General features: G+C 38.7%; 1 protein-coding gene and 1 long non-coding RNA gene across 4 annotated transcripts in view; one reads left to right on the top strand and one right to left on the bottom strand.

Annotated features, from left to right (window-relative positions):
- Window positions 1-27,386, top strand: part of CDH20 (cadherin 20) — a 199,456-nt gene that overhangs the window by 103,464 nt on the left and 68,606 nt on the right. Inside the window, exons 2-3 of one of the 3 annotated variants that reach the window (XM_070630225.1) lie at window positions 24,179-24,267; window positions 25,782-25,872. The exons of 1 other annotated variant lie outside the window; for it this stretch is intronic. The gene's annotated coding sequence lies outside the window, so the exon portion shown is untranslated. The remainder of the gene's footprint in view (window positions 1-24,178; window positions 24,268-25,781; window positions 25,873-27,386) is intronic. One more of the 3 variants, XM_070630224.1, reaches the window with a different exon arrangement.
- Window positions 8,480-27,386, bottom strand: part of LOC103559667 (uncharacterized) — an 86,409-nt gene continuing 67,502 nt past the window's right edge. Inside the window, exons 3-4 of the long non-coding RNA XR_547028.2 lie at window positions 14,409-14,520; window positions 8,480-12,121 (exon numbers count right to left, since the gene is read on the bottom strand). This is a non-coding gene — a long non-coding RNA (uncharacterized lncRNA). The remainder of the gene's footprint in view (window positions 12,122-14,408; window positions 14,521-27,386) is intronic.

A 27,386-nucleotide genomic window follows, 5' to 3' on the forward strand; every position in this document is an offset into this window, starting at 1 on the left:
GCACCTTTCCACGTGGCCTGAACTTCCTCAAAGCATAGTAGCTGTGTTCCAGAGGCAAGCACCCCACCAAAGAGCCAGATGGAAGTTGTACTGCCTTTTATGACCTAGTCTCAGAAGCCACACAGCATCACTACCATTGCATCTTGTTAGAAACCAATCACTGAGGCCAGCTCATACTTAAGGGGAAGTGTATTAGACTACAACTCCTAAGAGAAGAATATCAAGGAATTTGTAGACGTGCTTTAAAACTCTCACACACTGTCCCATAGTTTCTCACCCATTTCCCCTCCATTCTGCAAATCTACCCATGAAAACAACACTCTTCATCCGCCTCAGCCTCGCTTGTAGCTGTTTCCTGCTGTCTTCTCTCTCACTACCTTACTGCCCCTGAAGACCTTCTCCATCAAGAACTCTAATCCTTTCCTCCAACTCTAATCTCTCAGTTTGGGCTCTGTGCTGCCCTTTCTAGCACCTTATAATTCTTCACATCCTCTTCATTATCTACTCCCTTTTTATCATCCTGTAGTCTGTCTTCCTCTCCCACAATCCTCCTCAAATTATTCACTCAAAAGTTACCTATTACCTAATTACCTTTTCCCTTTTCTCATTGTCCTTTTTGTTTCTGTGTCCTTTGATTTGTTGCCTACTCTGTCCTTCTTTAAGCTCTTCCCTCTTTTCTTTTCCTGGGATATGTTTGTCCTTACCTCAATTCACTTCAGTTTCACAGAGTAGCCCAAAACACACTGACAGGAAGTCCAGTCCTGAAAACAGAACTGAGTGTAAGCGAATGATGAAGCATGGTATAGTAAAGCAAGTTGCCATATGTGTCAACCACGTAATTGTGTTAGCCCCACGAGAGGCACAAGATTGAGATAAAAATCTTGCAATAGCCAACACTTGTAATCTGCACAAAAGGATCTGCCCCAACCACTGGATCATGATTCATGGGAAAGAGTTTTATCTTAGGAAGAACGCACAGTAGTTCTAAACTTTCCTTGGGTCACGGAACTTTTAAATTATCTAATGAAATCTAGACCCTCCCTTTGGAAGAAAAATATATAGAGACAGGGAGACAAATGTTTGAATTTAGTGGCTTAGTGTGCTCAGTTGGGGCATCTTAGACTCACTGAATTTGAGGTGACTGCAGGACTCCAAAGTGGAGTTTACTAGGAGATAGTTGGACAGAGAGTTATGACGCTCAGGAGAGAAATTTAAACTGAACTAGACATTTTGGAGGCTATACACATAGGATAGCTAATGCCATTGGGTGGAGTCTATAATCCCTAAAACATAAGTATGGTAAATTGGTATGTATGTTAAGGGTAGACTCTTGAGAAATCCCAGGAGGTCAAAGAGAAAGTAGAACACAAAAAGAGATTGGGAGGGGCAGCCAGTGAGTGGGGAGGAAAACCTAGAGAGTGTGTTTCCATAAATGTCAGAGAATTTCAAGAGGAAAGGGGTTTGTAACATTCAATAAATATTCATTAATTGCCTTCGTATTATGGGTTGAGGATACAGCAGTGAAAAAGGTGAGCAAAGTCCATGACCTACGGGGTGAACGGACACTTAATTAGTCATTACAAGTGTGATGAGCTAAACCAACACTTCTCATTTGGAAGAGAAGTTTAAATCTAAGTTCACGTCCTGCCTTTTTCCATTCTGACATGACTCCTCTGCTTCCTTACACAGCCAGGCTGAAGCCGCAGACTCACACGTACATAAGCCTGCTCCTTTACTCCCAACCTGCTCATTCCAATAACATCCTACCACCCCAATTTATATTTCACTCTTGCCACTACAATATGTCCTGAGCAGCCGGTTTCTGCCATTTGAGTGCTTCTCTCAGCAATCCTGTTACTCCATACTTGACAAGAGCTAACAACCAGCATTGGCTGCTTTAAATCCAGGCTCCACCACTTACTAACTCCATAACCCTCAGCAAGTACCTAACCACTATGAACTTCAGGTTTCTCATCTATAAAAATGAAGATGATGCTACCTATTCCTATTGACATTGTGGGGCACTAAATCAGATAACACACATAAAGCATAAAACACAATTCTTGGCCTAATGCTCACTAAATATCAAAACAAAAAAGGAAAAGAAGACTGGAGACATGTTTAGCACAATTCAACCTCCCTTGACTTAGAGGGAAAGCTATGGAAAGTCCAGCCCTCACCTTATCGCACCATTTAAGGGAACAATGGGAAACTGTGTATTTCAGATACAGCAGAGGTCAAATAATATAAGTCTGAAAAGTGTCCACGGCCTGGGCAAGAACACCTTGGGTGAGTTTCAAAAGCCATTTCGACTGATTAAAGAAGGCAAGCCAGATATGACTAGGTTGCAGAGTGAATGGGAAGTGAGAAAGTGAAAATTATGTAATGTTCCCTTTCCAGAAGTGTGGCTACGGCAGGAAGGAGAACTAGGCACTATTTAATTATAATTAGCTTGTGCTCCCTACAATCACCTGAATTTTCCCTGAATAGAGCTGAATTGGTCTTCTTGGCCTTATTTGAACAAAACCTCATTTATTTTCTCTCAGATATGAAAAGTGTTATGGTTGTTTTAAATATTCATCACGTCTAATGACCAGCTTTCTCTCTATCCTGCCAATTTGATCCTATCAGGAGGAGTGGCTAAATCTCTCTTCTGGAGGTGTTTAAGAAATGGATAGACATTATCGTTGAAAGGATTAAATTTTGGTTCAAACTAGGTGACTTCTGAAGTCCCTTTCTCAATAGCAAAAGTTCATGCTCTTTGAGTTCCTTGATCTAAAATCAATTCTGAGCAGTTATATCAATCTTTTGACTGAGAAAGGACTGATATGTTCTTCTACCACATTCCCTTTCTGATGATATCACCTGTACACCCTGACTCCAGGTACTTAAAGAGGCTACTAATGGCTTTCAACTTCATTGCCCCATTTAGATTTTGCTTTCAGTGCCAAAAAAGTCAAGAGAACCATATTCACATAGCACTTTTCTCATTAAAGCCAAACATGAGCCTGAACCCCCTCACACACACTTTTACCACTCAAACCAATAACGACCTCATTTAATTCCAGCACAGGACAATGTCTTTCACTTAAAATTAATGTCTTGTCCACATAAAATTGAAATACAGAATGCAGCCTTCCTGATGATAAGTAGAAAGCATAAAGGTGACTTTTAAGAAGATAAATTTGTTCTGCCAGGGAAGGAATAAAAACCTTTTGCTATTCACCTGTGACTTGAACACTCCTAAGCAATGAGTTCTTCCCTTATTTGTAACTAAATGTGGTCTGTCACTCAGCCTTCCCTTGCTGTCATGTGTTAAATTAAAATATATCATTAATGTATACATCGTTTCTGATCCTCACATGGTTAATGGCTCTGTATTAAAAGACCAGGCAGTGTGTTGGCATCTGATAGCCGGGTACACAGACTAATATACTACACAAATGGATAGGTGGTAGGGAACATGGCACTTTAAATTATTTAAAATGGCATAACTGTATCATCTCCATTTACAGAGGACATCAGTGAGGCAGCACAAATTATTTTGAGTTAGTGGAATAATAAAGAATTACAATGATCCAATAAAGATTTCTAAAAATAAAATTGTATAGAAATATTTGTGTTGTTTAATATGACAGTCCAGAGTTTAAAAGAGGAAAATATATTGAATATTTGAACAGAAAAGGGGTATTTTCCTCAATGACTAAAAATCAAGAGTCTTGCATTCAATGTTCTGTTACCTATTTTCTAGATATGACATGAGATAAATAAATTATATTGGCTATTCTCTTGAAGAAAACTTACTCAGGCTGTGTTTTTGTTGTACTACTTCCAGTGTAGATGCAACTAGCATTTGGTGAATATTTACTAGGTGAGAAGTATTTTATTTAATTTGATGCCCACAACAAATCTTCAAGATTTATTTTAGCATCATTATCATCATCCCATTCTGCAGATAATAAGAATAATAAACACCTATTAAATACAAGACATGTATTTTAATTCATTTAATGCAACAGCTCTATAAGGTAGGTATTACTATTACCATCATCATCATTATTACCATCATTTCCCAGCTTGAGAAACTAAACAAAACAGAAGATTTAAGTAATTGGTTCAGTCACCAGTGAGTAAGTGGAGACCACGGATTAGAACACAGCCCATCCTGCCTCTCAGATAAGGAAAATAGGGTCCAGAGTGGATAATTATCGCAATTAGGGTCACACAGAGAGAAATGGAGCTGAAATTCAACGCCCCCCCTTTTTTAAACTTTTTACTTTTTATTATGCTAATTTCCAAATAGATACCCAACTAGACAGAATGGTATTATGAACCCAAAACAAGACTTGCAGCTCCCAGTCTAAAGCCATTTTTCTAGAACATGTTTCATCTAGAGATAGAAGCAGTTATCACAGCAATTTTTAATGCAAAGAGCTTTACTGTTATTTCTAATTTCAGAGGTAACATATTGTCCATTATAAAACCATTCATTCAGAATAGAAAAGTTTGCCTCTATTAATAACTTGTGCATATCCTTCCAGACTTTCTCTACACATATATGTATAGAGATATACTTATTTTTTACAGAACGGAATCATATTACATACACGCTTAAAAACTGCTGACTTGGGGCTGGCCCCGTGGCCGAGTGGTTAAGTTTGCGCACTCCACTGCGGCAGCCCAGGGTTCGGATCCTGGGCACGGACATGGTACCACTCGTCAGGCCACGTTGAGGTAGCGTCCCATATGCCACAACTAGAAGGACCTGCAACTAAGATATACAACTATGTTCCAGGGGGATTTGGGGAGATAAACCAGAAAAAAAAAAAATATTGGCCACAGTTGTTAGCTCAGGTGCCAATCTTAAAAAAAAACAAAAAAAAAACAAAAAAACTGCTGATTTTGCTCTTTAAAGGTGCCATGGACATATTTCCATTACCATAAACATTGATCTACAGCCTCATTCTTGATATTTACATTGTTTTCCTTTATCTCAATGAACCATCATTTACTTAACCAATCCCTTGTTGACAAACATTTATGTTTTTTCTTAACAATGTTTTGTTAAGAAACCATTGTGGCAAATCTCCTACCTTATACATCTTTATATGCCTATAAAATTAATTCTTAAAAGTTCCTGGCACATAATAGGTTCTCAATAAATTTACTGAATTGATGGATGAATGAAAAGTGAAATGGTTTGGTCAAAGAATTGGTGAATCTTATATTTTGATATGTATTGCTAAATTGCCTTCCAGAAAGGCAATTAATCCATTTTCTGTTATTTATATTTTATTTTTTTTAACTCTGTCTATGCTTTAAACATTCAGGAAGTTTCAAATATTTTACTTTGTGGTTCTGTCCCAGGGACAGTGATGTGTAGAAGTAAGAGCCCAACAGCTTAATGAAAGCCAATTGCCAGATTTTCTGGAATTTTGAGAACCAGTTGTAAAATGTAGCCATTATTAAAAAATCATGTAAACTTACAATTAAATAATTTATAGTTAAAACAAAGGTAATAAATGCACAAAGTGCCCTACTTCCTAATTATTTTACTAAACTTTACAATTATCCATGCTCTTGAAGTCAACTATGACCATCATATCTGGATAGTGGAAATAGTATATAGTGGCTACACCACATCTCTTCCCAACTCCTCCATCAGTGACTTTACTTTGGTAGCTTAAAATTGGTCGTGGTGGGAGTATTTACACCATAGAAATCAGCAAGCACTATAAATCAGCGCTTGATTTACTGCTGAAACTGGAAGGGTTTTTAGTTTAATCAATAATTTACACGAGGGTGAGAAGAAGTTTAACAATAAGCCACATATCAGATTTACTGACTATCAATTTGTTGGGAAAAGAGCAGACGAGATGCAACTCCATTTGTCAAATCATGGCTGAATACTGACTACAAAGTTAGGAAAAAATCAAGGAAAGCATGCTGAGAAAATCAATTGACTATACGGAATTACATTTATTTACAATAAAAAGCATTGTGCATTTTTTATTTGTAAATTGTGTGCTATGCATCCTTTATATTAGTGAAATTTGTAATAAATTTATACACACATATGTATATATATTTGCAGACATTTTTTTCAGAGAGCTGGTTGTTAAACATTTAATGGCACATCACTGTTTAGAGGCCACATTTTGAGAAGCTTTCCCTTTATAAAAACTGAAATACCACATGTACTATATTCTATCTAAGTTCCTATGTGTAGTTAGCTATTTCTGAAATTTGTCTTCTGTTTCATCGATCTTTCTGTGTTATGGTCTTAGTACTACAATGATTCAATAATTATAGCTTTAAAATGCATTTAATATCTGGAAGGGCAAATACCACTCACTATTTCCCCCGCCCCAACCACCCTATCCTAGTTATTCCAGATGAACTTAAAATCTCTTTCAACCTCCCTTCCAATAATATTGCAGTGATGTCTCTTCCTTTCATTCACCTCTTATTTCACAGTCATCGTTAGAATCTTATAATTTTCTTTATATATGCCCTATCCATTTCTAGTCTTCATAACTCTACATATTTTATATTTTTGTTTGTATGTACTTTGTGAGATTTTTTATATTGTATTTTTTAATTATTATTTATCACAGGTTTTTTTACCACCAGTTAGAATTATTCCAAAACTCTTCCACCAAAAATCAAGTTAAAAAGAATAGTTGTAAACCAATTCCAACAAGAATGATGGTTGGATCATTGTTCATTTGTTACCATCCTTCCAGTAATTCTCAATTTTTTTCCACCTGGAAACTGGTTTTGGTTATCTTTTTTAAATTTCCTTATAGAAAGAAAAAGTTTGGATTGTTACATTAGAAGGTGAGTTCTAGAATGCCAACCAAAGTTCATAATATCAATAAAAGCGTGTGTGTATTTGTCTATACCAGGAACAGTCCTATACAAACAGGTATAAATATAGCATCTCTAATACTTTACCATTTTTATACTGTAGAGTATGAAAATAATATTAGCTCCCAATATGCACGGTCCTTGAATTACTTGTATTTTTGCTTCTACAGCTATGTAGCTGATTCACTTTTCCCTCTTGGCTGTGACTGAAACGAAGTACAGAGCAAATTTTGTGTCTTAACAGTTCCTTAGTTAAGATGCACACACTATTTTATGTTCTTTCCTCTCTCTTTTGATAATTTTTTTTCCTTTCATTCCTTTGGTGAGGAAGATTGGCCCTGAGCTAATATCTGTTGCCAATCTTCCTCTTTTTGCTTGAGGAAGACTGTCCCTGAGCTAACGTCTGTGCCAGTCTTCCTCTATCTTGTATGCGGGATGCGACCACAACATGGCTTGATAGGCAGTATGTAGGTCCGTGCCTAGGATCTAAACCCACAAACCCCAGGCCACTGAAGTGTAGCACACAAACCTAACCATTACACCACCAGGCCAGTCCCTCTCTTTTGGTAATTTTTATTGGACTAATAATGCATGAATATCAGCTGATTAAAAAAAATTCAAACAGAAGTATTTTCAGTAAAAAGTAGACCCCTTTTCTTTCTTTAATGTCTGGCATAACCCCTTTTTTTAATTAAACTTTTTATTTTGAGATAATTGTAGGTTCACGTGAGGTTATAAGAAATAATTCCGAGAGAATCTGTGTACCTTTTACCCAGTTCCCCACATGGTAACTTCTTGGTAACTCTAGTACAAGATCACAAGCAGGACAGTGACAATGATACAGTCACAGTAGAGAACGTTTCCATCACCACAAGGGTCTTTCATGTTGCTATTTTACAACCACGTCTACTTCCTTCCTGCCTCTACCCATTCCTTAACCCTTGACAACCACTAATTGGATCTCTACGTCTATAATTTTGGCATTTCAAGAATGATCTATTAATAGATTCATACAGTGTGTAACCTCTTTGGATCAGCTTTTTTCACTCAATGTAATTCTCTGGAGATTCATCCAGGTTGCTGCATCTATCAATGGTTCTCTTCATTTCTGAGTAGTATTCTGTGGTATAGATGTACCACAGCTTAACCATTCATCCATTGAAGGACATCTGGGTTGTTTCCATTTAGGATCTATTATGAGTAAAGCTGCTATAAACATTCATGTACAGGTTTTTGTGTGAATGTAAGTCTTCATTTCTCTGGGGAAGATACCCAGGAGTGCAATTGTTTGAGAGTATGGTAACTGCATGTTTAGTTGTTTAAAGAAACTGCCAAACTCTTTACCAGTGTGGTTGTTCCATTTTACATTCCCACTAGCAATGCATGAGTAATCCAGTCTATCCTCATCCTCACCAGCATTTGATGTTGCCACGATTTTTTATTTTGGCCATTATGATTGGCACATAGTAATATTGCATTATGGTTTTAGTTCACATTTCTCTAATAGCTAATGATGCTGAATATCTTTTCATGTGCTTATTTACCATCTGTATCACTTCTTTGGTGAAATGTCTCTTCATTTCTTTCACCCATGTTCTAAGTTAATTGGTTTTTTTACTGTTTTGTTTTGAGAGTTCTTTATGTATTCTAGATACTAGTTCTTTGTCAGATATGTGGTTTGCAAGATCATTTCTCCCACTCTGTTGGCTTATGTCTTTTATTTTGGTAACTATGATAAAACTCCACTTTAACATTTTAAGTGGAAATCCAAGAAGTTCTGTTACGTGAAATGCAGAGTTGTGAAGTGCAAGATTAATGCACAACACTATTTTTTGGTCAGCCTTCCAGTACCTGTGTGTATAATGGACTGGGAGGGAGAAAAACGTGTTTTGATTTATTAGACATGTGGGAAAGAGATTGATTATTTCAAAGAAAACATGCACTGTACACGGAAATGAGAACATTCCAAGTAACAGGAGGAGTCACTTCCTACTTCACTCCCTTAAAAGACAAAAAATGTCTGCCCTTCAGCCACTCCCTTCTAAAAACAAGATCTGGGTAGAGCACTGGGACCATCTGCCAATCATATTATATCCAAGTAATCAATATTGTAGGATCTCATGTTTCTGTTTTACTCTATCTGTTCTTTTATTATAAGCTACCTCAAATTATTTTATAAATAGTCCAAGTAGACACATCAGAGCTGCATAAGCCCAGGGAGTACTGTTCACATGGCATTCTCTGTGAATGATGCCTCAGGAGCATAAACAGCATCACCAGAGTCTGTTGGCCCCCACTGTGCTAAGGTGTTGGCTAGCCAAAGACAGAGGCATCATTTGCATGATGCCTTGAAAAAGCATCAGGTGTGTGACAAGAGAACCAAGTACTAGTCCTAGCCCAGTCACTCACTAATCAACTGATCTGGAGGAAGCCATTTAAACCACAGAGGCCTTTCTTTCCATGCCAATAAAATCAGGAATTTGGACTAGTCAATAAAATGATTTCTAAGGTTGCTTCCAGCTCATAAATTCTATTATTTCCACTGAAAAGTAAGAAAATTTCACTAAAAGGTATGATTTGAGAAACCATCACACAAACCCAAATTGATGGGCCTGCTACAAAATACCTAACCAGTACTCTTCAAAGGTATCAATATCATGAAGGACAAGGGTAGCTCAGAACACTGTCACAGATTGGAGGAGATTAAAACAGACATGACAATTAAATGCAATGTGGGATCCTGGATTGATTCCTGGAATATAAAACAGACATTAGTGGAAAAAATTGAGGAAATCTAAATAAAGTCTGTAGTTCAGTTAATTAAAAAGTATGATTTATGGGTAAAAGATTTAATGGGACAGTTTGCAAGATAAAGGTTCTGAAGCTATTAATGAAATTATTTTCTGGAAAAGAGTTCAACTGTTCTTTTTAAATGTGAATATGCATTCTTACATAATCTTAAGATGAGACAGCTTTTGAATAATTTATTCCATGTTTTGGGTTTCTTCAATATGGCTAATTATAAAACCACTGAAAGGTCATAGTATTTTCTTAATAATATTCTTTTGGCCACATATTTGTCTTCTAAGAGTTCTACAAGTATACAATTATTTACCAAATGGGAATGTGAAGATGTTATGAGAACTTGAATTAGGCAAGCAAGCAAAAAACCCATAATTTACCATAAAAAACAATAACCATATAATTCTGTCCTAAATGACATCAAAAAGATGACCCTTTAATTTTACCTCAAATTAATATTTTTTATACAAAATGGTACAGTTAACATCATCTCCATGATGAGCATCCCTTTTAGACAGAGTTTTTAATAAATTACTGAAAAAAGTAAACAAAGGCATGTAAGTTTAAATTCGGGACCCCTCTTCACGATAGAACTTACCCCACAGAGTTCTAAAAAATGCACTCTTATGGTCCTATCATTTAGTAAGCTTACAGCTTGGAGTGGCCCCATTCCACAGTAAGTTGCTAACCTCAGTCCTCCATCCTATAGTTTGAATGGCCCCAGTCCTCTTATTTGCTCCTAGGTAGGTGTGGAATCCAAGTGGCTGCTCGATAATAAATGTTCGTACATTTGATGGTAACAAGCTCAAATTTTTTTATTCCTTCTTTCAGGTTATCATATGCAGAGTAAGACCTGGCCTGGGTATTCTGTGGTCTCCACAGGGTTTGGTAGATACCTCTCTGAGGTTTTCTCTGACCTATAATTGTCTTTTACTTGTTGTTCAGGAGTAACAACCCTAGATGATGCACTTCTCATGTTTGGTATAAGATCTGCAAACCAAATCTCTTCCAATGCTTAAAAGACTTCTAATCTACTTTAATAGAGCTGCTTTTATGTTTAAAAAATAAAAACTATTCATGGTTAAACAGAATATATGATTACGTATACATTAATTACGTAACTATTTAAAAATCAAAAAACAAAGTTTGAGAAGAGACATCTTGAGAGCACGACAGTTTTAACCACAAGAACCTAGGTTCGGATAGGGGACTTTTTCAATGGAAATAGTTTATCGTTAAACAAAGAAGACCCCTTGATTAATGAAGCCATTTCCGATAGAACTTCTTACAATCAGAAATTCTCCTAAACAGAACCTTGCTCTGCCTGAAACTCTTTCTTCTACTGTTGAGCATCAGTCTTATCTTTGAAGCATTCCCAGAATCTGAAAAGAGGTGGTGACCTCTGATTATGAGGCTTCACTGGTTGCCTAAGTATATTTTATTCAAATGAGCTGTGGCTATGAATCCAGAACACTTGTTCTGAATGGTTTAGTGTTCATTAATAATTAGAATAATAATAGCTAGCATTTAGTACTTAAGAGTTTTGCCAGATACTGTTCTACGTGCTTGTTGTACTATCTCATGTAATGCTGACAACCACCTTAAAAATCAGGTACTCTTATTAGTCTCCCCACTGTACAAATGAGGAAATTGAGGCACAGAAAGGTTAAATTACTTGCCCAAAATATCATAGTGGCAGAGCCACCCCATGTTCAGCCACTATGAATATTACTACTACTATCCTTTCTAGCTAGGTAATTTTCCCCAAGCAATTCAATCCCTAGTCTGTTTCCTCATCTCCCACTTGACTAGATGACATCAGTATTAATACCTGTCCCACCTACTTCACAGACTTGTTGGAAGGATCAGATATGACGGGAGGGGAACATGTTCTGGGGTTTTTTTCTTCTTTAGGGCTATTATAAAAAATATAGAATATAGAACCATTTGGCAAAACCTTAGCTCTTTGGGTGGGAATTGAGTGCTTTCTAGAGTCAAACCAACAGAGGAAACCGAGGATTCCCCAGCCTCTTTGCCCCCTCGCCCTTTTCCATTCATTAGGCCCAGAGACTCTATGGCGGTGGCAATCCACTGCCATTTCCTGGTTGACCTCACATTGATGCTGCCCCTCTTGTGTATTTTGTATCTAATTTAAAATGCAGATTCTCCAATGAACAACCTGAGTTCTTAGTTGACTCTATGAGCAAAAGAACTAGACTTCCTTCGAACACTTCTAAAGAAAACACAGATAGAGCACAACACAGATGTTTAAACAAACATGACCGTATGTCTTTCCACGTTATTATATTTCCTCTGCCTCGCTGCATCTTCTCTCCATGTCTGTGTTTCTCTTCTGTCTGCCTTGTTGTTGGTGTGAGACCATCTCCTCCGGTTGCCTTCTCATTCTTTATAATCTCCTCCTTTCGCCCCTCCACCTTCTTTTAGTTCACTGTAAGTGATTATATTATTAAACCAATATATTACCTACTATTTACTCTATCTCAGAATAGGGTTTTCCTTAGTTAAGGAGAATAGTGAAATATTCTAAATACACAAAAAGAATTTCAAAACACCTTAAGTTGTTAATGATTTATTTGGCCCTCGATCATAATTTATTAGGTGCATTCCTGCAATATTTGGGGATGACGGGGTCAGGAAAGTAGCCTGTCAAAGAGACATCTTGGAAAGCATCTCTTCTCCCATGAGGCCCACCACAGCCCCCTCCCTTTCAGAGCAAAGCAGCTGCGTCTGAGCTCTGCCAGACGAGAAGCAAGGAATTGTTCTCTACAAACCTCTTTGATTCTGCATACATCAATAGAGCCTCCCTCAGGGTTGAAGACAGGCTGAAAGGCTCATAATGTCTGTAACCTGTGATTCTTCCGGGATCTGAACAGAAGTTAAAGGGCCCATATGCAGTAACTTAACTCCAAGGTAGATTGTGCATAAGCATCTGAGAGCAGAAGTCAGCCCTGCAACGGTATGTGAATTAATGAAGGCAAATTACCCTGGGATTTGTGTTTGTTGTGTGGGAAGGTGATGGCAGAGTAAATCTTCCAAATTTAAGTTTATTTTATGTTAATTGCATAAAGTAGCATAGATTTGTTGCTTTAAATCTCATCCATGGAGAGCTAGAATTGGGCTTGTTGATTTCTTTTATTATCCACTAAAATGACTCTAGTCCTTGTTTGTATTTACTTGAGAAGCACAGATCTATTCCTGAATAGCTTTACAACTTTAAGTGTTTTAAGAAACTTCTTTTTAATACCACCTAGTTAATTGTACCACGATAGCTCCTAAGTGGAACATTATGTCTATCAGTCTTAAGTGCTGCTGTGGATATAATAGCTTCTGTTATATTATTATAATCTCTTTTATTTAGAGCACTTTGAAAGCTGAAAATTAAATATGCCTCAATCTGCTATCATTCTATTACTTACCTTAGTGCTAAGTAAATACTAATGAAACTCTATTACCTCTGGTGAAATTATATTCTGAATTCTTTGATGATGGAATATAGGTTCAGTGTAAATACACATCTTTCCTTGTTTTCCTTCTCTCTACTCAGGTAAAAGTGTTTTCTCTGTAATGGCAAGTTTCTGTGTGCACTGATTTTTGAACCCTCAGTTAGTGCACTTGGTGGGAAGAGAACTGGAATGAAGGAGAAAGGGGAAATGGTGGAATTACACCCATGTGCAGGAGATATTACTCAACACTAAGTCCTAATGCTCTCAACATACCAAGCCCAGAAATAGCCAGGTGTTGGGAGAGAGACTGGGCCAAGAAAGTGGGCCACTCCTCGCTAACTCCTCGCTACTCAAATGCGGTCCACAAACCAGCAGCTGTTTACACTACCTGAGAGCTTTTTAGAAATGCAAGAGCTCAGATCCCACCCCAGACCGACCTAATAAAAATCTGCGTGTTAACAAGGCCCTCAGAAGGTTCCTGTGCACTTCCAAGTCTGAGGAGCTCTGTCTAGATCTCATTCAGAGCCTCAACTGGGAAGACAGGGAAGTGCATCCTGATTAACCTGAAGAATTAACTAGAAATCTCTAGTCATTCTCCTTAGCAGAGAATGGTGCTATAGAGATAATGGAAAGTAAAAAGCTGCATCACTTTAAACATTCAAATCAACCATTGAGATCTGGTGGCCTGAGAGGTAGAGATAGGGAAGAGGGAAGTGTCACAGACTTAATTCCAAACAACCGTTGAAACAAAAAGCTCTTGTTGGAACTGTTTTACCCTCTCTCTGTGTGATGTTATTGGATTTGATTTCCTTTCTTCTAGAGAAGGACACACGAAAAAAAAATGACCTACATTCAGTATTCTATCCAGATGCTTTCAATTTGGCAGGCGGGAAGCAAGTTTTGCATAGAGACTGAGCTCACTGAAAGGGATTAGAATTTTGAGCTGGAAATTCCAAAGGCATTTTAAAGTCAAGAAACTGTTTAGGAAAAAATAAATACAAGTGACCTTGATATAACTCTGCAATGATATTCACATCTCAGAGCCATCTTGGAATAGTCTCCTCTGGGTACCTTTGTAACTAGTCTTCCTGGCATTGGGTTCAAAACAACAGACTTCACGCTAAATTTCACTTAGGGAAATAACAAAAAGTGGGAGGTGTAGTAGGACGGAAACACACCTCATTTAAGTGGAGGAGCCAATCACAGAAACCTCATGCAGTACAAGGAGGTCATAACATAAACAGCAATCCCCACGGCCAAGGCTGTGCTTACCCAGCTCATGGTGTCTCAGAATCGGCTGCCCTCGTTGCAGTTTAACACAGTCCTGGACCTCACACTCAAGACAGACATCCATGGGCGTGACTGGCAGCTCCGCCATCCTTGCCTGAATGAAGGTAATTTGCAGGATCAGACTGACTCTGGTCGCAAAATAAATTTGAGATTTTTGACATCCCTTGACCATATAGTGTATTTATTGCATAAGCTGTTTTGCAGAGTTTCCTTTTTCCTTAGCCATTTGTGTTTTCCTCATGTTTTTGCCATTTTTTGCAAGATACAGATATCCTAGACACCTGTAGCTGCTAACATCAGATAACATTTAAATACACTTTTTTCATTTATTTTCAAATAATTTATTGATTTACAAGTAAATATATCTTTCAATATTTTTTAATCAGAATCTTATTCAGAATATCTCATGTAGTAAGTACTAATGAATTGTATGACATTGTTATTTATTTTTTTCACTAAGATACTACAAATGAGTTTTTTAATTTTAAAAGAAAAAGCAATTCTGGCATTTCATGAAAAGTAAATTTGACCCACAGCCTATACAGACGAAATAAAAATTATACAAGTAGGGGATTTTAATTTAGTATTAATTGGGAAAATGTTTTAGTTTCTTTAATAACTATAATGACTATTCCATCTCAAACAGAAGTATACAAAACTAATGAACTCATTCAAAATTGGATCAAAACAATTACTAACTACAGAATAGTTAAGCATGGTAGTGTAGTTTCCTAGGCGGCCATAACAAAGTACCATGAACTGGTTGGCCTAAAACAACAAAAATTTCTTGTCTCACGGTTCTGGGAGCTAGAAGTCCAAAATCAAGGTGTGGGCAGGGCTGTGCTCCCTCCAAGCCGTTAGAGGAGGAGCCTCCCTCGCCTCATGCAGCTTCCAGTAGCCCCAGGAGTTCCCTGGCTCTGCAGCAGCATCACACCAACCTCCATCTTTTCAGGACCACTTTCCCTCTGTGTCTGTCTTCTCCTCTTCTTAGAAAGACATCAGTGACATTGGATTAAGGGCCCACCCTAATGGCCTGATCTTAATTTGATTATATCTGCAAAGCCCTATTTCCAAATAAAGCCACATTCACAGGTACCAGGGGTTAGGACTTCAGCATATCTTTTGGAGGGGACACAACTCAATCCATAATACATGGCTAGTATTTCCTCAGTGATGGAATATAACCCACAATCTTACCAAAATGATAGTATTATTCTATCTGCTCAAAAATTATAATTTATTTTCACTTGCCTTCAGAAAACACAAGAACAGTTAGAAATCAAGCAATAATTGCTAATGTAATACGTCCAAAGAGCATTTGATAAAAATTCTCTTAGAAAAGAGAAAAGGGCATCTAGGGCATGTCGGTGATGGCTGCACCAATAATAGGAGCGAATGACTTCATATCTTGAGATTTTCAAGTAATTCAACTGCCTACATGGCATAGGGTTTTAGAAAACAAACTTATGATAAGTTCAAAAGTTCATCAAGGGAAAGAGATAGAAGCCTGCCTAAAGTCATTTACTCCATAAATAAATAATTTAGCATGACAATTCTTTGATACCAATTGAATGTTTAGAAAACATAATTCACACTTACGTAGGTGCCATTCATGATTTAACATATTGTAGTAAACAACTTCTTTTTGTTGTTACAATTCTGTGCCTGTATTTAAATACATCACTTCCTTCCCAGACTTACAATTTTCCCACCTTCCCCTTGGAGTACCACTTCAAGGGCCCCTTCCATTGTCTCTTCCCCCTCCTCCTGTCTGAGCTTCTTTCTATCCCTTGTAGGCCATCAGGGTCACCTTCATGGGCGTCTCTCAGCACCATTCTTCTGGTTGCTAGCTTCCTTTAACTTCACCCCTGGCTCCCCACTCCTTTCCTAGTGTCCTCAATACACATCCATGCTTCTCAAACTTGAATGTGGGATCTTGTTAAAATACATACTCTGACTCAGTATGTCTTGGGCGAGGTCCGCGATCCTGCATTTCCAACAAGCCCCTGGAAGATGACCAGGCTGCTGACCATGGGCCACACTTTGTGTAGCAAGGCTGTACACCCTGACTGGCTGCCCTCCATGGCCTTCACTCTAAGCCCCACTACCTTCCCAACTTGGGCCTCCTTCCCCGACAAGATCTCATACTTCAAAATGATCTCTTACCACTACCACCCACCTTCTCTCATCAGGTCCTGTTGCCTTAAGCACATCTCAAGTAAACAAGTGAATAAAACAATCCCACTAAATAATAAATGGCTGATAAGACTCTCCTTACCCACCCTCCTCATCCTCCCAGAGGTTTTCCTTGGCAGTATGTGAATCCTAAATCAAGTTGTCTTCACTTGAAGTGTAAATATTGGTACATTTTTCTGAGGAGTGGAGTCAAGACTGTTATCAGACTTTCAAAGAATTCCCTAATCCCAAAAGATTAAAAAAAGCCATACTCTAAATACTGCAATATCAGGCACTGTCAATAAACATGTTTCAAAGGGTTTGAGAGGGGTGGGGTGGAGGGCCTCCTCCTTGTAAAGCATACCACTAGGCTCTCTTCCTTTCCCTTTGTGAGGCTGTTCATGGGGAGGAGGAGACAGCAGAGCAGGAGGCTGCAGAGGGTTCTACTCACATTCCCTCAAACTCAAAGGAGGAGTTGCCTTGGGTTCTGCTTCCTTGTAGTAAAATAGAATTCCAATCTGGAGGCTGGAGCACAGGCTGTCTGGTCAGCTCCCAGCCCTTAGTGAAACTTGAAGGTAAGATTAGATCCGATATCCAGAGCAGGAGCTATGTTCTCATTGTGTCCAACCGTGGCTAAGATCCAGGGCCCAGGGCCCAGAAAGTCCAAACTAGGGAGAGGGTAAAAGTCCCTGGACCATTAGGAAGACGAGAGCCCCTGCCAAAGAAAAGAGAATCCTGGGTCTTCCGAAGTGGCTGGGAGTGTAACTTTTCCTTCCTCCCCCGACAACAGCCCCTGGAAATCCTTGTTTAGCTGCACATTAAATGAGATAAGACATGTAAAGCGCCCAGCATGGAGCCCAGCAGATATTGGGGAGTCGATAAATACTAGTTCCCTTCCCTATTAAAAGTAACACCACCTACAATGTTCGCAATTCACTTGCCATTATTACCATATAGCACATTAAGGAGTGTGCATGTAATTAAATATGTACCACTATGGTAATTTTGGTTTTTAAATTTTATTGATAACACCATTATATGCTTTATGTAAGCTCAGAGTTTTCTGCTTATGCGGCTTGGTAATCTGTTCCTAATTTAAAAAAAGAAAAATGAAAAGGAACATCTGAGGGAAGAAGTTTAGTGGTTTAACAAGGTAAAAAAAAAAAGTTTAACTCCTCCTGCAGTGTGAAATGTCACTTTCCTCATTGTTCTTCCTGTCCTAGCCCAGTTGCGGCCCTCAACCCTAGTACTTGCCACCCACCTGCTGCCCTCTACGCTCCAAACAACAATGCCTCCTTTTGCCCTCACTGCACTGCTAGCAAAGACCAGGCAATCTCCAGGAAGATCCCCTTCCATCTGTTTTCTGATGCTTTGATTCATACACTGTTCAACCCTACCAGCCTGGAAACACCAGCTAGGACACAGCATGCAATGGGAGCTGACAGTTTCTTGTCAAAACTATCTCACTACAGAACCCCTGATCAAAACACTGCCTAGAAGTGAATGTGGGCTGTGCGTGATGCCACAAGGGAGCTGAAAGCAACCACACCCATTTATCAGGATCCGGGACTAGGAGGAAACATTAGCATCAGAGTGAAAATTGCCAGACCTCTCAAACTTGAAAGCAGACGTTAATGAACCAAACACAGAGCTGAAGTGGCAGTTGAGGTTGTAGGGAGACTAGCTGGGACCCTCCATCATGGTCTGGATATGAATTATTCTTGTAAAAACGCTATGGAGTCATTGAACATATTTAGAAAATCCTCAACAGTATCTATCACTGTATAACAATAATCTTGATTCATAACTAACTTCAGGAAATGACAATATCTACAAATGGAATCAATCATTTCAAAATAAGCCTGGTAATAGCAAACAACTTCAACTCCCACATAAATCCTAGGGAATATTTTAAACATGATCATCACAGAGCTCACTGGAAATAAATTAGTTGGCCTGTTTGCCCAAGAACATCCCCTGATATTTTTTAAAATTGAAACTGAAAATAGGGTCACTATCAACAATGGCACTGGCACTTGTTACTTTCCACATGTGTACTCCTATGGCCACTAATAAGCAAACAACACCACCAAATCTATTAAGTCTAGTCACCCTGTGGACTCCTGGCCTCTCTCAAGTATAACTTTGCATTTGACAGTTACAACCACCATTTCTTACAAAGAACGGGACCATTCTCATCTTCTAACTGTGTGGACCTTTTGCTAGTAATACATATTTCCCATCGCAATGAAGAAAATAAAACAGAAATGGCAATAAGAATCCTGGATTTGGTTAGAGCTACCAGGCTTGCAAAACTGAATCAACATTTGATCTCCAAAACATTTTTCAACTTTAATATTTTGGAAATAAAATGATTCTTAACTTTCAGAAAATGATGGCCTGGAATTTTATCATACCAGGTGAATTTTAATATCCCATTTTGAAAATTAACATTGAAATGAAACAAGAAGGATCGAAGCATCCAGAAAACAGATGGAAGGGGATATTTGTAAGTGTAAAGTCAACAAAAATTATCCTCATTCTAATTCCACAGAGAACTCCAGTAACCCACCCAGATACACGGGGATCTGCCCTGAGAAGCCGCTGTACTTGTCACCTAAACAATATAAATATAAATAAAGGCATATTCCTTAAAAGCAGCAAACAATTCTTTTCATTGTTTGAAGAGCAATCCATTACTTTCTGAAATAAATACAAATCTAAGATTTACAATAGGTAAATAATTCTCAGAGTGATTCTCTACCTACCCTTATACAAAAAAGAAAAAGAATTCTACCTTAGTTATCTCACCAATGTTCAAACTTATTTTCTAACATTTACAATAGAAACTTACTATTTCACTTAAATGCTGTATCACAGTGCATTTTCTTAAAAATCAGTATTCATAAATCCTTCTATGACATGAAGTTCCAGTAATGGAAAGTTACAGAATGTGCAGCTCATGATATCACCACCATTTCTTCCAAGGCCATCTTGTTATGACTTTATCTTCTGCAGTTCACCTTATTAATAAAGGTGCTCAAAACAATCTAGGGGTTGGGGGAGAGGATTAACTCTATCAAGATCTCAAAACTGTTTTCCCTGGATCCACAACTTGAGGTCAGTTTTCCATGAGATAGATAGAACTCCTGCTAGTAAAATTTTAGTCTGAAGGAACCAAAATTCCCTCAAGCTGATTTTAAAGAAAAGGGGGAAATCAGTGCGTGGTTACAAAGGTATGGCACAGAATCGAAAGGCAGGAGGCTCAGCTCAGCCTGCCGAGGCCCAGGAGCTGGGAGGAAGAGCCATCTCTCTTCCCCTGCCCTCCCTGGCTCTCTCTCTTCTTTGCCCAACTTCCTCTGCACTGCCTCTGCAGGACACAGCACGCCAGCCATCTTTGCACATCCCAAGTCCACATTCCCAGGAAACAGAACCTGCCTGGCCCACCTTGACTCAAATGTCCACTCTGTTCCAAACAGCTTTGGCCTGGGAGAGGGACAAAGTCCTTTGTTATAAACATGGCTGCAGGGGCCCATCCTTTGGGGGAGGGGGCCTTGTTATTAGACATCTGCTGCACTGGCACCCCAACAGGTGTTTACAATAGTTTCTTTCTTTCTGAGCTAACTGCTGCCAATCTTCCTCTTTTTGCTGAGGAAGGCTGGCCCTGAGCTAACATCCGTGCCCATCTTCCCCTACTTTATATGTGGGATGCCTACCACAGCATGGCTTGCCACGCAGTCCCATGTCTGCACGCAGGATCCGAACTGGTGAACCCTGGGCCACCAAAGCCGAACGTGTGCACTTAACTGCTGCGCCACCAGGCCAGCCCCTACAATAGTTTCTAATAAGAGGCTACATAGACAATGGCGAGTCTGCCATCGAGGAGACATATTGCTAAGATATCCCCAGTCAGATTCTATCATTAGAATTATGTGCAAAGTATTTTATTGGAAAATATATTTCATATTCTTTCTATATTTGAGAGACTTTTATGGCATAACTTTCCTTCCTCTCTTCTTGAGAATCTGACAATTTGCACATAGGCACAATGAAGGAGCTCATTTGTGGTGTTTCAGTCTGTTTTTCCCCAAAAAATATGTCAGGAATAGAGTGTCCTTTTGACAAGCCAAGTAGAATTTTACATCCCATTCTAAAAGCTTCCATTTCCTACTATCCACCAAGTACAGGGTTTGTGATTTCAATAGCTTCAGGGAAATCACCACTGCTGACCAATAACTGATGTGAAATCCCAAGTTTCATTCAAAAAAACTCAGAGAAGGTCCAAACAATTACAAGACAAGGCTAGCATTACAGTTTGCACATAGAAGTGTCATCTTTTCTACTTTGGGAAAGAATTAAACTTCTATTCATCATCTATGATGCTCCACACACAATGCTCTGCATGGTGCATGTAGAAGATGACTTACTCCTTAGAGCAAGCCTGCAACTCTGCACATTGGAATAACTCTCTGAGCTCAGAAAGATTAAATAATTTGCCACAGAAAAAAAAAAACACAGAGAAGTGGAATCTAAACCTGATGCCATAGCCCATAGTGTTTCTCTCACTAATACGAATAGCTAGTATTTATGGAGCACCGACAGTGTGCCCAGGCCCCGTTCCCAGTGCTTCACATACACTGACTTAGGTAGTAGATTATGACCAGCTGCTGCTACTGTCAGCTCCATTTTGCAGATGTGGAAAGAGACGCACAAAGAAGTTAAGTTCACACAGCCTGTAAAGGGTGGAGCTGAGATTGGAACCCAGGCAATCCAGCTGCACAGCATGTCTGACTGCCTCCAGTGGAGTTTTGATTCTGTAGATAGCACAGGGCCCTTCTTGGGGAGTGCTCTCATTAGTAAGTCCATATGTCTCAACTGTGTCTGTGAGAGCAGCCATGATTCCATCACAAGTTCAAAGTAAAATCAAGTTAAAATTGCATAGCTCCCCTTTACATTGCATGCATGGAGAACGAAATGACAGTCTTGGTAGCCAGCATTCTCAAATCCTTATTTCACCCTAAAATAGCTCTTTTTCCTTACATCTCCTAAAGATTCAAGATATCAAGGTATGCTAAGGATGTTATGAGCAAGGGAAATCTCTTTTCATTTCTATGTGCAGGGTGTGTGGGCGTGTGCGTGTGTTTGGGGAGGGGGACGGGTCAGTATTAAAGAAGATTATTAACTCTCTTCTAAGAATGTTCTTTTTCTTACCTCTCCTTTCAAGCATAAGCATATGCAGTCTCTCTCTGCTAGGAGATCTTTAAGAGACTGCATTCCTCTAGTATTCTTTTCTCCTTGCTTGCTCCATTACAAGTCTCCCAATTTCAAATCACTACAGTGCAACTGGCTTAGATAACGTACTGTCATCCATACTTCATAGATCATGTCCAGGGGACTCGCCTTACTGTAAGTGTCATTTCCATTGCAGTGAGCTGGCCATGGGCCATGACCTACGGGGGTCCCCGTGGCCATTTATTGTAAACTACAGCTTGTGGGTGATGCTAATGAAGTTCTTCAAGAAGCCACATTTGCATGACTTCACATTTGCTGTGTCTCCTTTAACACCGCTAATAAAAGACTGGCAAACGTGTTCTCTACTATTAATTTGTTCCCCTATTTTCTTCATCCCTTTCTGTTCAGGGGAAACCACTCCCATTCATCCCACTACAACATATCCCTTCATGACCACCAAAAACCAAACACCTCCCCCCCAAAAATCGCAAAAACCTAATGTGGTAATTTCCTCCAAATTTGGAGCTTTATATGCAAACTGTTTATATGACATTCACAAAACTGGGAAGGAACTGCTAAAGCATGGTGCTTCTAGAAAGATGAAGCCAATTTCAGAATCCAATTTTCAAAAGGAAATGCCATGTTTGTTTCATGTCAGCCTCTGCTTCAGATCAGAAAAAAGCCGAACAAAGCAAAACCGTTGGTCTGGCTGGTTATTTCCAAGCAAAGCAGAGGGCAGATGGAAAGCCACTCAGTTGGCCGTAGCGCCTTGTCTTGTCTACCTCCAGTTGCTCTGGAAGCAGCTGAACAAAGCTTAACCCCTGTGAATGAGAATTCACTCACTCACACACACACACACACACACACCCCCAAATGTTTATTTAAATAACATTATTAAAAATATATAGTCTCGGCTGTCACATGGACAGGTGGTCTGACTGCTTTCACGGTTCTGAAACACTAGGCTGGCTGCCCAGTTTGTTGAGGGCCCTGCCTCCCAACCGTCCTGTAGTGACAACACAGCACACAGCCTTGGTTTTGCACGTAACCCTCAAGCCCAAAATCGTCTTCTATTAAGGTGGAAGGATTTCTGGACACGAGCTTGTGGTATTTTCTAGGTTTTGAATCACCCTTGGGAGTCTGAATATATATATAAGAAAAAATCACCTCTGCTAGTACATCTGTTTTCACTTACATTTACAAATGGACATTATAGTTTGTACCTACCTACATACAAGTGGGATTAATAAATGAATAAAAACATGCAGACACACATACGTACATAGACACCAAACAGAGAGCTAGATACACTGCAGATATCACATATGAAATACGTCAATGATTCATAGAGATTCTGATAAAAATTTGTATAGGAAAAAAATGTAAGCTATTTTTAAATGAGTATTTTCCCCTGTATTCAGCCTTCTCACCAAAGACCATTTTTCTCATTGCTCCCTGCTGGAAACAATTTGAGTGTTGCCTCTGCTGGTCTCTACCAGATGCAAAAAGAATACAAGCACCAAGCAGTCACATCAATGTTTGTTCACCTCTGCAGGCTGTATGTGTTTAACTTCCACTAATTCCCCTGCCAACTGCTGCATATGCAGCTCGTAATTACAGGAATGCTCAGGGCATGTGGGGAAAACAAGGCTCGGTGAGCTTGGTGACTGTAGGGTCACATCTTATCATTCCTGTACACAATATATCCCATAACTGTTGTCTGTAGCACAAGTGGGCACTGGCTGTATCCAATCTATTTCTACGCTGTATTGTCATTGGTCAAAAATGGCCTTGTTCTCCCATTCCCTCCATTTTCCAACTGAAAAGGGAAAGGAACTGATAAGCCTGAGCTCAATTTGTTCTGGCAATTATTGCAAAGTTCCTACTGTGAGGGAGGCCCTGCCCGTTGGTGCGGAATGACACGCAGCCATCCAGAGTCCAGACAAAAGGAGACCCCGCTTTTCTCCAAGTGTATTCAGCCATGTATAGACATATTGGCTGAGATGCCTGCCCATTCACATCTTAATGGGAAAAAGAGAGAGATAGAACCTGAAAAAAAGAAAAAAAACAGGAGAATGAAAGATTATCAAGTGACACCAGACAACAAAACGTGAACTTGGTGAAGAGGAAGAAAGGGAACTATTTTGACCACAGGACAGTAAATCACTGATATAATGTGGATATATATGTTTTAGTACTCTCCAGCTAAATTATGCTTTTATTACAGATAAAGCTTACTATAATGATGCTGAAATGTGAAATTGAAGAAAGTTATGCTTGGAGGTTGGATTAAATAAGCCTCTCCTATCTTCTCTCTGTCTCTGCCTCTCTCTTTCCTTCACTAGGGTACAGCTGCACATTAATTCAACCAAACGAAACTGTTAGGATGAAATGCCACTGAGATGCATTCTGAAGTGTAATTCCTCTGAAACAAGTATGTAACTTTATTTAAAAAAACCAAAGTACCAGTCAAAAGGTGAAAAAATATATTACATTATAATGAAAAAGAGGTCATTTAAGAAAAGGCTGAAATAGCACTTCTTTTTGAAATGGCATATGGAAGCTTTTATAGCACTGGAAAAAAAGGTAACTTTTTCTGAATATTTGTCCTTATTCTCTGCTCATGAACAAAAGGAAAACGTTTGAAGATAAGGTCGCTTTAAATTCTAGGCCATGGCACATGTTCTTCTCTGGGGCTAAATGCCCTCATCTTTCCCCCTTTCAACCATATCTACTCATAATTGTTCTACTCACCCAACACTCCTGTCTACCAGGAAAACAGTTGACAAGAAGTAATGTCAGAGTTACATCTATGACATACCAGAAATCATTTATCCCAGTAAAATTCACTTATTTCAAAGGATAAGTAATGAAATGAACAGGGGAAAATTAAGCTAATTTTAAAGTCTTTTATTAGTTGCTTTTCTTTAGTCATAATGGAAATAGAGGGAAAAATTACAGATTCAATAACAACATGCATTTTTTCCATTATGGAGAATGGCTAATTCAATGGATGAATCATTAGAGAATGATCCCTCTGGCCTTATGGAACTCCAGACATAGAAACAAAAAGGAAGTTTAAGATATAAAACATACTATAAAATCATTGGGAAAAGTGAACTACAATCCCCAGTGAAATTACCTCTTATGGCAATTAAGAGCCCGTTTTTTGGAGCATTAACAGCCTCAGGCAAACTCAACAAACCCATTGCCAGCTGCCAGTAATGACAGATTTCTTAGGGAGTATTATTTAATTAACAATAATGTGAAAGAGCAGCTCAGCTGAGATACTACATTTACTTACTGGAAACTGAGATGCTGCATTTACTTACTAAGCAGCGGTAAGTGGAAAAGACATGCAATTTGTTAGCCTTCTCATTATGTATCTTTCGTTTCTGAAATACATAGTAGTTGATAGGTATTTGCCACTAGATATTCTCAGCTGTCTGTGAGGCCAACATGTCCAAAGAACTTTAGCTCTTACTGTACAAGGCTGCTAACAGTCCTTTGCCGTTTGATTCTGTTAAGAAATCCCCCAGGGCCTCAAATGTTCAGGGACAGCATTCTTTGTCCTTCCCCCCTCTAGACAAGGGCAACTGCCAGCCCGCCTTCCTTGTATACGCCAGGCTCCCTCCCACCCCCATACATCATTTGCCGCTAATCACCTAACATAAGTGATGCCTTTTGTTCTCACTTGCTTCCCAAGTAGCTTTAGGTTGCATCAGCAACTTGGTGGCTGGCTGGATCTTATCTCCCCCAAGAGATGTGTTCTCACCCATGGCACTAGCAGAGGGGGAAGGAAAGCTTTAACTGGGTGCAACATTCTCCCCTCAAAGTTACTGGACTAAATTCCCTACATCCAACAGCCTCCTTTAGAGCTGATTATAATTTAAGGACCAATTTCAAACTGGCAAAGGGAGGACCACTTTAAGTTGTTCTGACATACAGTGGGAGCTGGCAGCATGAAGTGAACTCCGCAACTAAAGTGACAAGCTCAGGAAAATGCAAAAATAGTGCACTCCGTGGAAGAAGGAGAAAAGTAAGTTATAAAACTTTTTATGTCGTCTGTTATTTCTATGACATACCTTCACAAAATTTGGTTTAAAATTGGTCAGTGACATAGAAAGACTGTCTTGGGAAAGGAATGTGTTGATTTAGTTCCTGCTGGAGCCAAACAAAGCCATCTAAAATAGTAATTTTAAATTATTATTTGGTGGCTGTTAATTGTAGTCACCAGTGTCCACTAAAATTCCTGCCAACAGAAAATCTTTATCTTGACTTGATTTGTGATAAGCCTAGAAATGAACAGTCGGTGTGGAACATGGTTATTAAGCAAAACAAATTTCTGTTCATGGCTTCTGAAAGGACAAATCTGAAATCCCAACTAGTTAGCTCATGCTTGTATTTGGGAGTAGATTAGGATGGGGTGTACATACAGCACTGGCATTCACTGTGGATTAAGACTGACTGCAGGAGCTAAAGATTTTTCTCTTTGATTCTTTAGAGTCCAAAGTAGCTTTCACTCAAATAATATCAAAGGCATCTTATTAAACACGTCTCCTAGCAGGGTTTCATCGTAGGGCAGGCTTTATTATGTACAGTATAATCAGATTGATATAATATGGCATCAGCCAGTGAATGTCTTGTTTTGGAACAACTTGTGGAAATAGATTTTTATCCCTTTCTTTAATCCTAATTTGATGCTATTAACCAATTCCATTATTTAAATTGGCTATTAAGATTGGAATCAGTTTGATTTATCAGAATGTATTTCCCATTAATAAGGCTTTCTTTGTAGCCTCTCTCTTTAAACTACATTTACTGTTAGTACTTTGAAGAGAAACATTTACAAAATCTTTTTCCTTAATATGGATTAGAGTATGTGGATTGGGTCCTGTTATACTATGCTTAGCCTTACAGTACAAGAATAAAAACTTGTAGAGTTTATATGGATTTCTTTTAACCATTCTTTACTGTAGAGGAAAGATGAAAGGGATTATAGGAGAAAGAAATAATAAATTTTGCAAATGACATATAACAGCATTTTCCATTCCAAAGAAACCCAACTCCTTTACCAAGATAGAAAAGAAATATACAAGAATTTTAACTGCTAATGCAGTTTCCACTGGTAACATTTGAACATCTTTGTGGCACTGCTATATGGTATTTAAATATCAGAAAGGGGAAAAGTGCTGGCATAAAAGCAGAGGAGGAATACAGTTTTTCCAGACAGCAGAGCTAACAATCCTATCTTGCCACAAGTGTTACCTGAGGTCAATCAGCAGGTCATTAAAAGAATGTGTTTTGTTTGTTTGTTTGTTTTACCGATACCTTACAGCAAGTAAAAGTAGAGATGGCTAGAATTAAGCATCATTATCAACTGATGCACTTTGGAGGGATCACTAATTCTTTTCACTGTGTGCTTGTAAATTCATATTCCCTAGGAAAAATGAGTGAAATGTTGTAAATGCTTACTGTGATGAAAAGTAAGCTTTTGAAAATATCGTTGTTTTATAGGATTTGTAAAAGACCTTATGGCCTTTTGGTTCCATC

Source organism: Equus przewalskii, chromosome 7 (assembly GCF_037783145.1).
Source record: "Equus przewalskii isolate Varuska chromosome 7, EquPr2, whole genome shotgun sequence".
Taxonomy (NCBI): domain Eukaryota; kingdom Metazoa; phylum Chordata; class Mammalia; order Perissodactyla; family Equidae; genus Equus; species Equus przewalskii.